The sequence below is a fragment of the Xenopus tropicalis genome, chromosome 2, assembly GCF_000004195.4.
Source record: "Xenopus tropicalis strain Nigerian chromosome 2, UCB_Xtro_10.0, whole genome shotgun sequence".
Classification (NCBI taxonomy): domain Eukaryota; kingdom Metazoa; phylum Chordata; class Amphibia; order Anura; family Pipidae; genus Xenopus; species Xenopus tropicalis.
Genome location: NC_030678.2, coordinates 25,711,213 through 25,723,377, shown reverse-complemented (window position 1 = coordinate 25,723,377; position 12,165 = coordinate 25,711,213).

Genomic DNA, 12,165 nt, shown 5'->3' with positions numbered 1-12,165 from the left:
TGAAAAGATTCACGAAATGGCGAAAAATCTGGGAAATGGCAAAAATGTTGCACGTCAAAAAAAACCAAATTGCTAACTTTTTTTTTTTCCTTGTTGCATTTTTTTGACGTGGGCAATCATTTTTTTTATGTGGACGCCAATTATTTGTAGCGCGGCTAATTTTTCCACAAATCCATGCCTGTCAAATTATTTTGCACATTACTATTGGTAACTACTGTACATCACCCAGTACCTACTATTACAGTTAACTGGGAACTGTAATGGTGCTGTTGGAGTTTGTGAGGAATGGCAAATTATGTACAAAGAAAGTAGATTGTCAGTCCTTCTGCTCAAAATAAAAGTTTCAAAACCCCTAAATGTTGTGTTTTACACCATTGAGTAATATAGTACTAAGTTTACATAACTTCAGTACAGGAACAAATATCTTACTACAATGTATTTTTTCCATTCTGCTTTAAATATAAATTCTGGCCCTAACCACAGCCAATTCATTATCAGACATATCAGAGAGTAGGGTTGATTCACTAAGGTGCGATAACGCTTATCCATGGTTTTTGCGTTAAAATTGCGTGATGCGTTGATTAGCGCATGTTCCATCAAATACCGCACGAAAATAGTCCGTGACTTAAATAACGCAAACAGCATCGTATGACGCAATACATTTTTTAACGCATGCTATAAATAGCGCTCGTTTTAACGCACTTTAGTGAATCAACGCAAGTGTGTTTTATTTCTGCACAATTTGTAAGCTTGTTTTGAAGTTTATATCCTATTCACAAAGTACAGGTATATAAAGAAGCATTATTTTAAGTTATGGCTAGTGATGGGGGAAATAATTTGCCAGGCATGGATTCGCCGCAAATTTCCCTGTTTCGCCATTGGCAGATTTTCTCGCAAAATGGGTGGCAAAATTTGCTGCAGTAAAATATACAGTAATTGTTGCCCGAGTCAAAAAATTGTTGGGCATGTTAAAAAAAAATAGTTGCGCACATAAAAAAAGTTGTGTGCCAAAAAAAAGTTGCGCACACCATGTTTTGACACGCACAGCAAAAATTGTAGTGCTCGTCAAAAAATGACGCATGCAACAATTTTTTTTGACGTATGTCTTTTTCCGCTGTTTAGCAAATTTTTCTGCAAAACGGGACAGATTCGCTCATCACTAGTTATGGCATCATGTTGTATACAAATGCGAAATATTGAAATCCTCATTATTTAAAAAGTAGCATAAAAACTTCCCCAGTAACTGGGCCCTTCCATGACCAGTCAGCTGGTATTTTTATTAAATGACCAGTACAATTAAAAAGCCATGATACAAACTTTGTTAGTACGGGGTTGTAAATATATTTTTGGCATCAGAAATTTTTTTTTTATTTGCAATGCATATATTTGACTAGGTAAAACGTAGACATTTTTTACACAGTTTTCAAGTTTGTAAAAACAAGTAAAAAAACTATTGTAACCTGTGTTTATCGACAAGGCCATAAGATGAAAATCAGTGAGATCATACAAAATATTTCCTTTGTATTATTTTATTTCCTATTTATTTGTAAAATAACAAATACTAAATAAAACTGAAACATGTAAAGTTTTTATGTATGCATAATTTTATGACTGGGCCTTTCATTTTTCCATGCACAGGTATGGGACCCATTATCCAGAATGCTCGGGACCTAGGGTTTTCCAGATAAGGGGTCTTTCCTTAATTCAGATCTCCTACCTAAAGTCTGCTAAACACATTATTTAAACAGTAATTAAACACAAAAGGCTTGTTTTGGCTCCAATAAGGGGTAATTATATCTTAGTTGGGATCAAGTACAGGTACTGTTTTATTATTACAGAGAAAAGGGAATCATTTAACCATTAAATAAACCCAATAGGGCTGTTCTGCCCCCAATAAGGGGTAATTATATCTTAGTTGGGATCAAGTACAGGTACTGTTTTATTATTACAGAGAAAAGGGAATCATTTAACCATTAAATAAACCCAATAGGGCTGTTCTGCCCCAATAAGGATTAATTATATCTTAGTTGGGATCAAGTACAGGTACTGTTTTATTATTACAGAGAAAAGGGAATCATTTAACCATTAAATAAACCCAATAGGGCTGTTCTGCCCCCAATAAGGGGTAATTATATCTTAGTTGGGATCAAGTACAGGTACTGTTTTATTATTACAGAGAAAAAGGAAATCATTTTTATAAATTAGAATTATTTGATTAAAATGGAGTTTATGGGAGATGGCCTTTTCGTAATTCGGAACTTTCTGGATAATGGGTTTCTGAATAAGGGGGTCTGATACCTATACATGAATGTACATATTCTTAATCTAAATTAAGGTGCAGAATGGTGAAATTAAGAATTCAAAATATGGCTGTCTGGTACCTGACAACAGTAAATCCTGAATAGTCTTGGATAGTTTTTAAAGGAGGTACAGTTATGGCATTCATTATCCGTAAACCCATTATCCAGAAAGTTCAGAATTATGGGAAGGCCATCTCCCATAGACTCCATTATAAGCAAATAATTCTAATTTTTGAAGATGATTTCCATTTTCTCTGTAATAATAAAACAGTACCTGTACTTGATCCCAACTAAGATATAATTACCCCTTATTGGGGGCAGAACAGCACTATTGGGTTTATTTAATGGTTAAATGATTCCCTTTTCTCTGTAATAATAAAACAGTACCTGTACTTGATCCCAACTAAGATATAATTACCCCTTATTGGGGGCAGAACAGCCCTATTGGGTTTATTTAATGGTTAAATGATTCCCTTTTCTCTGTAATAATAAAACAGTACCTGTACTTGATCCCAACTAAGATATAATTACCCCTTATTGGGGGCAGAACAGCCCTATTGGGTTTATTTAATGTTTAAATAATCTTTTAGTAGACTTGAGATATGGAGATCCAAATTACAAAAAGATCCCTTATCTGGAACACCCCAGGTCCCGAGCATTCTGGATAAAGGGTCCCATACCTGTAAATGCATACATACATACATACATTCATACATATTGGAATTTTCCATTATTTCTTATAGTCTGATGCTGTGATATTGTTGATCAAGAAGTGTTTCGTTAGAAAGTAAATGTTTTGCTTACCCTTAACCTAAAAGCACTTGATAAAATTGTGGTAAAACAAAATCTATTCAAGGCAAGTAGTTCTATTTTCGGATAACATATGTTGTCACATGTAATCATTTTTCCAATATAGCTTTTCCTTTAATCAAGAAATACAGTTTCTACACTATATATAGAATCACTGAAGCTTTTATTGAAGGAAATTTAATGCTAAGTTTCCAACTGTTAAAAAGAGAATATGATGGTTTCTATAGCGTAAATAGAACTACAGACGCCCAAAATTGCTCTTTTGACTCCTTATTTCTTCGTCATTGCCTTGCTGTGCTCTTTAATGTAAGAAGAAGCAAGAAATAGGAGTTTCAGGATTTGTGAAACAGGGAATTTCATTGTAACTATGGTCTATCAAGTTCATATATATTTGTGGACATCAAAGATGTTAATATGAAATTATATTTCAGCATTATTGTTCCTTAAAATGACATCACAGTTAGATTTGTATATTTGTCATGGTTGAAACAGAAATGAATATCCATGGTTATATTAATATTAAGAACTGGTAATTTGCTTTTTTACATCTTTTTACTAAAGGTTGTCAGTTACAACAAATTTCCAGGCATAGTTCTTAAAATGTAGTCACTGGAAACCTATGGTCGTTTCCGAAAACAAAACAAAAATCTTCTTTTTTGTAAAGTTTTCATACTGTGTGTATTTTTGTGACTTTTTCATTAATTTGATAGTTCCAGAAGTAAAATGTAGTCACTGGAAACCTTTGGTCTCTGGAAATAAACAGGGTCGGACTGGGGGGTGTGGGGCCCCTGGGGCAGCAGCCCCTGTGCCCCAATTAGCCATGTCCCCCGACACACCCCCTTAACCCCAATAGGGGTCCCTCCCGATATCCTCCCCTGAGTGCGCATAAGTGAAACACGTCAGGGGAGGATACCAGTGGCCGAGGGAACGGCAACAGGCATCGAGTCTGGGCCCAGTCTGACCCTGGAAATAAATCCCAGCTCTTCCATCTAAACAATATATGCCAGATTTCTATGACCAGAAAGTAATTCTCGGCATCTGTTTTAATTTATAATCTAAAGGTAATAAAAATGGGAAATAAAGCATAAAAGAACTGTAATAAAACTAAATAGGAAAATGTGAATAATCTTGTCTGTCAGGCATGTCAAGGGTTTTGGGTACGGCACTAGAATTGCAAGAAATTGTTCCCTGGAAATGATTTTCATATACTGGCAGCTATTTCTATTGTGGTTAATTCCACAGAAATTTCAGATCTCAGCACTTTGTTCTTAATAAAACACAAACAAACAAAAATTAATTTGCCGTATGATTGTCCTGGACATGCTGCTTATTTCTAGAACACGTTTTCATGCAACATCCCTAGTTATGCACATATCAGAAAACAATAAATATTTACAGAGATAATGGTGTTTATACAAACTATTAAGATGAAGAAGACCAAGATATTTTGAATGCATGCCGAGGCACTGAACTGGATTGAAATAACTACAGTATGCACTCTTGATGGAGAAAATGACAAACAGAAATTTGGTTTCAACCAAACAATCCCACCCAGTGTCGGACTGGGCCACCAGGATACCAGGAAAACTCCCGGTATTTCTACTGACACATTTATGGCGCATCTTCAAAACTGATAAACTTTATTAAGTGATTATGAAGATACCATCAACAACATAATAAACACATTTTACCCAATCAAACATGTATTCACCATATAATCCATCCAGTCACAAGCCTTACCCCCATCAATACAATAACATAAACATATATAACCAATTGTTTGCATCATATACAGTAAATGCACAGTTTAATCTAGCCAATTACAATGAAACCCAATGAAAAAGAATGATGGGTAAAAAATAGTGTGTTATGGGATATTTCCTGTCCCCTTGAGAATTTTCTGGCAAAAAAATAGTTTAACGCCATTACATAGGTAACATTAATATTTTGCAAATGTTTTGGCGACAATTTTATCTTTAGACCATTTTGCTGAATAGTACGGAAGAGCAGTAGGGCCACCAAAAAATAAATAAATCTGGTGAATTATGACTTTTAAAGTCAAAGTCGAAATTATGACTTTTAATCTCATAATTATGAGTTTAAAAGTCATAATTATGACTTTTTAAAGTCATAACTATGACTTTTAATCTCATAATTATGACTTTAAAAAGTCATAATTATGAGATTAAAAGTCATAATTATGACTTTTTAAAGTCATAATTATGAGATTAAAAGTCATAATTTCGACTTTTAAAAGTCATAATTATGAGATTAAAAGTCATAATTTCGACTTTTTAAAGTCATAATTATGAGATTAAAAGTCATAATTTCGATTTTTAAAGTCATAATTATGAGATTAAAAGTCATAATTATGAGTTTAAAAGTCATACTTATGACTTTAAAAAGTCATAATTCACCGGAATTTTTTTTTTTTTGGTGGCCCTACTGCTCTTCCGTAGAATAGCAAACCTGGTGTTAATTAGTACAAAGCGTATTTTCTGCTGAATGCGATAACTGGTGATCACATATTTTTGTGCCAGAATATTTGCAAATTTACCTTTGTCGTCATTTATTAAACTGGCAATAACATATTTGGCACTTTAGTATACGGACGCCCAAGCACCCATTGTCCTAATCAACTAAAAGTCGGCTACAAATGAAAGTAGCATCACCCTCGTGGCATCAAATAACTTTGCAAGATGCAGAAAATAGTGAGGTTTTGATACGCGCCATTTTCTTTGACATGAGCATAGTTTTTTTTTGTTGCAAGATGAATGTTTTCACAGCAAATGTTTGCGCCTATTTGTAAAACAATCCGCCAATGGCGAATGCGGATATTTGCTGCAAATCCATGCCTGCCAAAAAAATCCACTTATTACTAATATTCATCTATACAGTCTAAAAATAACTAAAATGATTTATATATGATGTAGTTACCCATCACTTTTTCAAACTGTGAGTTTACTTCAGAAATACAAATATGTTTATATGAATAAGCTGCTGTGTAGCAATAGGAGGAACCATTAAACTTGAATATTTAAGATATAGTGCAAACATTTACATATATAACAAATACATTGAGTAGAACACAATGGGACTGATTCATGAAAGTACGAGTTTGAATCCCGAAATAAAATTCGAATTAGATACGATAATTTCTGATGATTGCAAATATCACGAAAATGCTTACGAAAAAATCGCAATAGTCACGATAATATCGTATTGGCAATCCGAAAATCAAAAAATGTTCGTATCTGAACGATCGTAAACGACGGGAAAACTTTTCTGACTTTGATCCTTCTGTGCATGATTTTGGAAGCCTCCCATAGGACTCAATGGCACTCTGCAGCTCCAACCTGGCCCAAGGAAAGTCTCCCATAGGGCTCAATGGCACTCTGCAGCTCCAACCCGGCCCAAGGAAAGTCTCCCATAGGGCTCAATGGCACTCTGCAGCTCCAACCTGGCCCAAGGAAAGTCTCCCATAGGGCTCAATGGCACTCTGCAGCTCCAACCTGGCCCAAGGAAAGTCTCCCATAGGGCTCAATGGCACTCTGCAGCTCCAACCCGGCCCAAGGAAAGTCTCCCATAGGGCTCAATGGGCACTCTGCCAGCTCCAACCTGGCCCAAGGAAAGTCTCCCATAGGGCTCAATGGCACTCTGCAGCTCCAACCCGGCCCAAGGAAAGTCTCCCATAGGAATCAATGGCACTCTGCAGCTCCAACCCGGCCCAAGGAAAGCCTCCCATAGGGCTCAATGGCACTCTGCAGCTCCAACCCGGGCCCAAGGAAAGTCTCCCATAGGGCTCAATGGCACTCTGCAGCTCCAACCCGGCCCAAGGAAAGTCTCCCATAGGCTCAATGGCACTCTGCAGCTCCAACCCTGGCCAAGGAAAGTCTCCCATAGGGCTCAATGGCACTCTGCAGCTCCAACCCGGCCCAAGGAAAGTCTCCCATAGGGCTCAATGGCACTCTGCAGCTCCAACCCGGCCCAAGGAAAGTCTCCCATAGGGCTCAAATGGCACTCTGCAGCTCCAACCCGGCCCAAGGAAAGTCTCCCATAGGGCTCAATGGCACTCTGCAGCTCCAACCTGGCCCAAGGAAAGTCTCCCATAGGGCTCAATGGCACTCTGCAGCTCCAACCCGGCCCAAGGAAAGCCTCCCATAGGGCTCAATGGCACTCTGCAGCTCCAACCCGGCCCAAGGAAAGTCTCCCATAGGGATCAATGGCACTCTGCAGCTCCAACCCGGCCCAAGGAAAGTCTCCCATAGGGCTCAATGGCACTCTGCAGCTCCAACCTGGCCCAAGGAAAGTCTCCCATAGGGCTCAATGGCACTCTGCAGCTCCAACCCGGCCCAAAGAAAGTCTCCCATAGGGCTCAATGTCACTCTGCAGCTCTAACCTGGCCCATGAAAGTCACGATACCAAAGCTTCAATGAATCTGAAACATTCTTACTGGGCGCAACAAATATGAGTTTTCGCAGAAATTGTCGCACTTTTTGTTGCAAAGTACGAAAAAGTTGCGGAAATTAACGAAAAAGTTAAAAAAAATACACGCAGTAAGAAAACTTTAAAAAAAATACGATTTTTTTTTTTATTCGGAAGCGATCGTTCTTTGATAAATGAGCCCCAGTGAGATTTTAACACTACAGTGGTCTTTCAGAATTTCTGTTAAACTCAACTAATACTTGTTTCTAAGATTCCTGATACAATTATTGAAGCCATAACTTTGTTCTCAAAAGAATAAATCATATTCAAAGCTTCTGCAATGTTTTTATTGTAATAATGTTTTCACTTGACACTGATATAAAAAAGATTGTGACGTTCAACAACAGAAACAATCCACATATTGTAGTGTTTCCATATTGTACAGAAAGTATAATGTGTTTCAAAGGTCCAATTCACGTTCACTGGGGTAATTCCATCTATGTAAATGGTATAATTTTAGTTCCTGTCAGTCTGTTTTTATATAAACAGAGTTTTAGAACTTAGATCAAATTTGTAGCATTTTTTTCATAAAAAAAATTAAGTTTATGTCCACATTCTTTGTAAATGTAGACAAAAGATAAAGAATAAAAAAAATCACAGCATGGATGTTTTTGTATTTATTTTTTAAAACAAGACACAAACACATAAGATTTGTCAAAAATACTCTTTTTCTTCTGAACATCAGATAAAGAAAAAAGCAAGGTTTACTGATTTTCATGAAATCCTTACACAGGCTGCAACATTGGGTACTATGGGAAATATATTTCCATAATAAGGTATTGTCACATGCAAAGATATAGTATTCTTGTACTTGGAAATTATATTTCTAAATGATATAGAGTTTGGTCTTTAATGCTCACATGGAACATATTTTTCAGGGCTAACTTAAATGACATGTAAACCCAACATTTTCCTACCATGTATATAAATTGTGCAGATCTCCCCCACCCCGAACTACATTATTTGTATTGCATATATCCCCTCCCTTAGTCAGCGCAATTGCATTTTCCTAAAACAAATAGTATTTTTCACCCAGTGGCCATTTTCCCTCTTACACATCTTTGGTGACATTTACATCTGCAAACAGCATGTCCATGCAATGAAGAATGCAGGCTTACACAGGCAGAACTTACTTTAATAAAACGTCTTGCTTGGATTGAGCACTGTAATAATTAAGCTGAGCTCAAGAGAGATGGTTAGGAGAAAAAATGGAACTGAACTGGAGGGTGTGTTAGGTAACCTGTGTTGAGAAGATCTGAGCATGCTCAGCTAGCCAAGAACCAAAGTCAATTCCTATAGGAGGGGGCCGAGTGGGTTAGAGGAGGAGAAGGAATCCTAAGTGATTAAGGGGATGCTGCAGCCTTACTATTAACCTTTTTACAACCAGAGTGGCAGGTATTTAAATATTTCAAAGAGGCTGTTCACTTATTACATTTTTTTTGTCATTTAAGTTGCAGTGTTTTTTGTTCATTGTTTGATAGAGTTTGAGAGAATTTGTGCCTCAACTGAGTTATCTCAGTTAAATGTCCTTATAAGACAATTATTGAATTAAGAATTCCATATTTTTTGCTCACAATTACACTTGCCATCCCCCCCAGGCAGCAGCTTAAGTCTTGTGCCACACTTGACAGATGCCCGGCCTGTGTATAAATATTATTCTTAATCCCTATTCAATTTGGATCATAAATAAGCAATAAGAAAAGCTTGGACTATGAGATATACAGGAATATTACATTGCTCTCCCTGACTCTTTTGAACTGTTTCTGTAACGGAGCCGCACACACATACATATGCAGTCAGGGAGCTTACCCCATTTATTATGACCACCTTGACCAACGTTTCGGGGGGGATACACCCTCCCTTCGTCAGGATACAATTCAGAGTGCACACCATACACTTATAGCAAAAGACAATCCCACCTCCCCTTGCACCACTATTGCAGTGAGTATAGCAGCAACAGGTGTGCGGCTTTAACAAGTGTGTTTCTCCCTGCCCCTTGCCATCATCCATTCAGGAAATGCAAAGAGGTGTGCTTAATGTGCTTGTTTTTTTACCTCAACAAGTGCATCTTTAATTGTATAGAATGCCCAGCATTGTCCAGACTATTGCACAGGTTCTGTATATATACAGTATATAGGCAAAATAAATAGTAATCTTATTAAATTCATCTGATGACTTGGAAGTGGAGCACCTGACAGATGGCATCTACAAAGGACCTTGTGCAACACTTCAGCTACCGTCTCACAATTATCAAACCCTTTACAAAGTAGCCCATTGAACCCAATTCCTAATCATCAGCAATCTGGTGCCTGGAAAAAGGGTTGTCATAATTTAGAAGGAGTTAGGGTAGGATACAGCCATACTAAACAGCTTACCAACTTGCCCTAAGAAGTAAGGACACAACAGTAAGCTGCTTAGTATGGCAGTATCTGTTATAGTCTGCACTGCTCAGAAGGATCTAACAGAGGCATGCCAAGTTATGCTCACTGCAATATGCTGGTTCTAGTGGTTACAATCACAATATAGCCTAGCAACACTAACATGGTGGGCCTAGGTGGTTTCTAGTTCTTGCCTATAACTGTGACTGAATATGTAGATCAAAAACGGAGAATATTTTGAGCCTTATATATCTCACCGCGAGTGTCTCAGCTGACACCTGTTGTCTGACAGCTATAAGGGAACCTCATGTAACATTAATAATGTAAAAAACCTGAAGGTTGCTCAGTTTGTACAGTGAGTTGGTTGGTAGGTAATAACTTAAATAAAAAATATGTTAAATTTAGATGCAGAGGAAGACTTGGGGGAAGTTTTTAACTGAAGTTGATGTTTTATGTAATAAAGGAAAATGATTTCTTTTTTTCTTTTAGAGTTTTAAACAACAGCAATCTCTCACTAGAAATATTGTTTATGAAAAAGAGAGAACATTTACTGTATGAAGGACTGGTTCGGGATTAAATTGCTTTATTCATAATCCCAGATGTTGCATTATACCCATTCGAACATGAATGCATATTCATTACCGATATCTTTCCAAACCAGAGAGTTGGTGCTTATTTCTTTTTATACAGGAGCAAACTTTTTTCTACTGAAGAAAGGAGTTGTCCTGTTGTATACACAGTTCCTTCTGTTAATTAAAAACTATACAGCATTATAAATGAACTGGGGAGATCTAACTGTGTATTGCTTTGCTTTATAATCACATCTGGCAATCCATAAATTCCTTGACGTTTCCAAAGGAACACCCGCGTCAACATGTATTGTTTGATTCTTCAAAGATATTTTCATTGTGAATAAGATTTAACTCAGTCTGAAGTTATTGTATATATATATATATATATATACAGTATATATATATATATATATAGCAATAGCAATCAAGGCTACCAGCACTCACAAAACATTCAAGTCGCCTGGGTGCAGAGTTCAGCAAAAATGTACAGGAGAAAAACTCAGAAGCCGCACTCACAGGTCTTATGTAAAATAGAAAAATGATATATTGCCAGAAGAGTGAACTAACGTTTCGGCTGTTACACCAGCCTTTGTCAAAGTTGAAGCAACCAATACAAAACAGCCATAATTACCGTGTATGGCGGGAAAATCAAACAGAGAAGTGAACAAAAAGGTGCATGACGTGTGCAGTACACAGAACCAGTAACCCTACCCACACAACATACATAAAAAATACTAAAATGGACATAGTAATAAAATGAAACAAAAATCAAGGGATAGACATTGTCATATCAGGGAATACGCAACGTAATACTAAGACAAAACAACACTATATAAACGTAAACACAGGGGTTGGTATCAGGTATAAACACAAGGGAAAAAATACTTAAACGAATATTAACGAAAAATGAGCAAATAACAAAGTAAACATAAAATAAAAATTGCCAAATATATAGGTAAAACAAAAAATGTCGGAAAACAAATACAGGAGCAGAAGGAAAAACACAGGACATACGTGTCACCAGGTAAGTACCAGAATCAGGGACGCACGGAGAGCCCGTCACAAAGAAAGGTAAGTGAAGTAGTAGTGCATCACGGACACCGCTGTGAAAGAACCCGACAGTGAGAGAATCGGGTACCCGGTTGGGTACCCGATTCTCTCACTGTCGGGTTCTTTCACAGCGGTGTCCGTGATGCACTACTACTTCACTATATATATTGTTTTAAACAATGAATACATGCAGTGGAATGACAGTGTTCTCTCTGCCTCTCCCACTACCTGAGTTTATGCTCTAATTAAACATGAAAATCCCCCTTTAGGCATTTCCTTTAACAACATGGCTGATGATGGCATTATAACGTTTTGTGATTGTCATCACACAATATACAAACCAATTTATTCTTTTCAGGTCACAATATCTAAGATGAGCACTAACACACTTCTACTCCAGTGCACTCTTTCTGTTATGAAATGTTCATGTTGTGTTTATGTACAAGGAATAGCACTTTGCAGCTGTCCTTGTGGAATTTCATGTTTTTTTACTACAATCTTTCTCCTTCCTCAAGGACATTTGGAGTCCTAATCCTAGCCTTTTAACTCACTTCATCCTTCCTCTCCCAG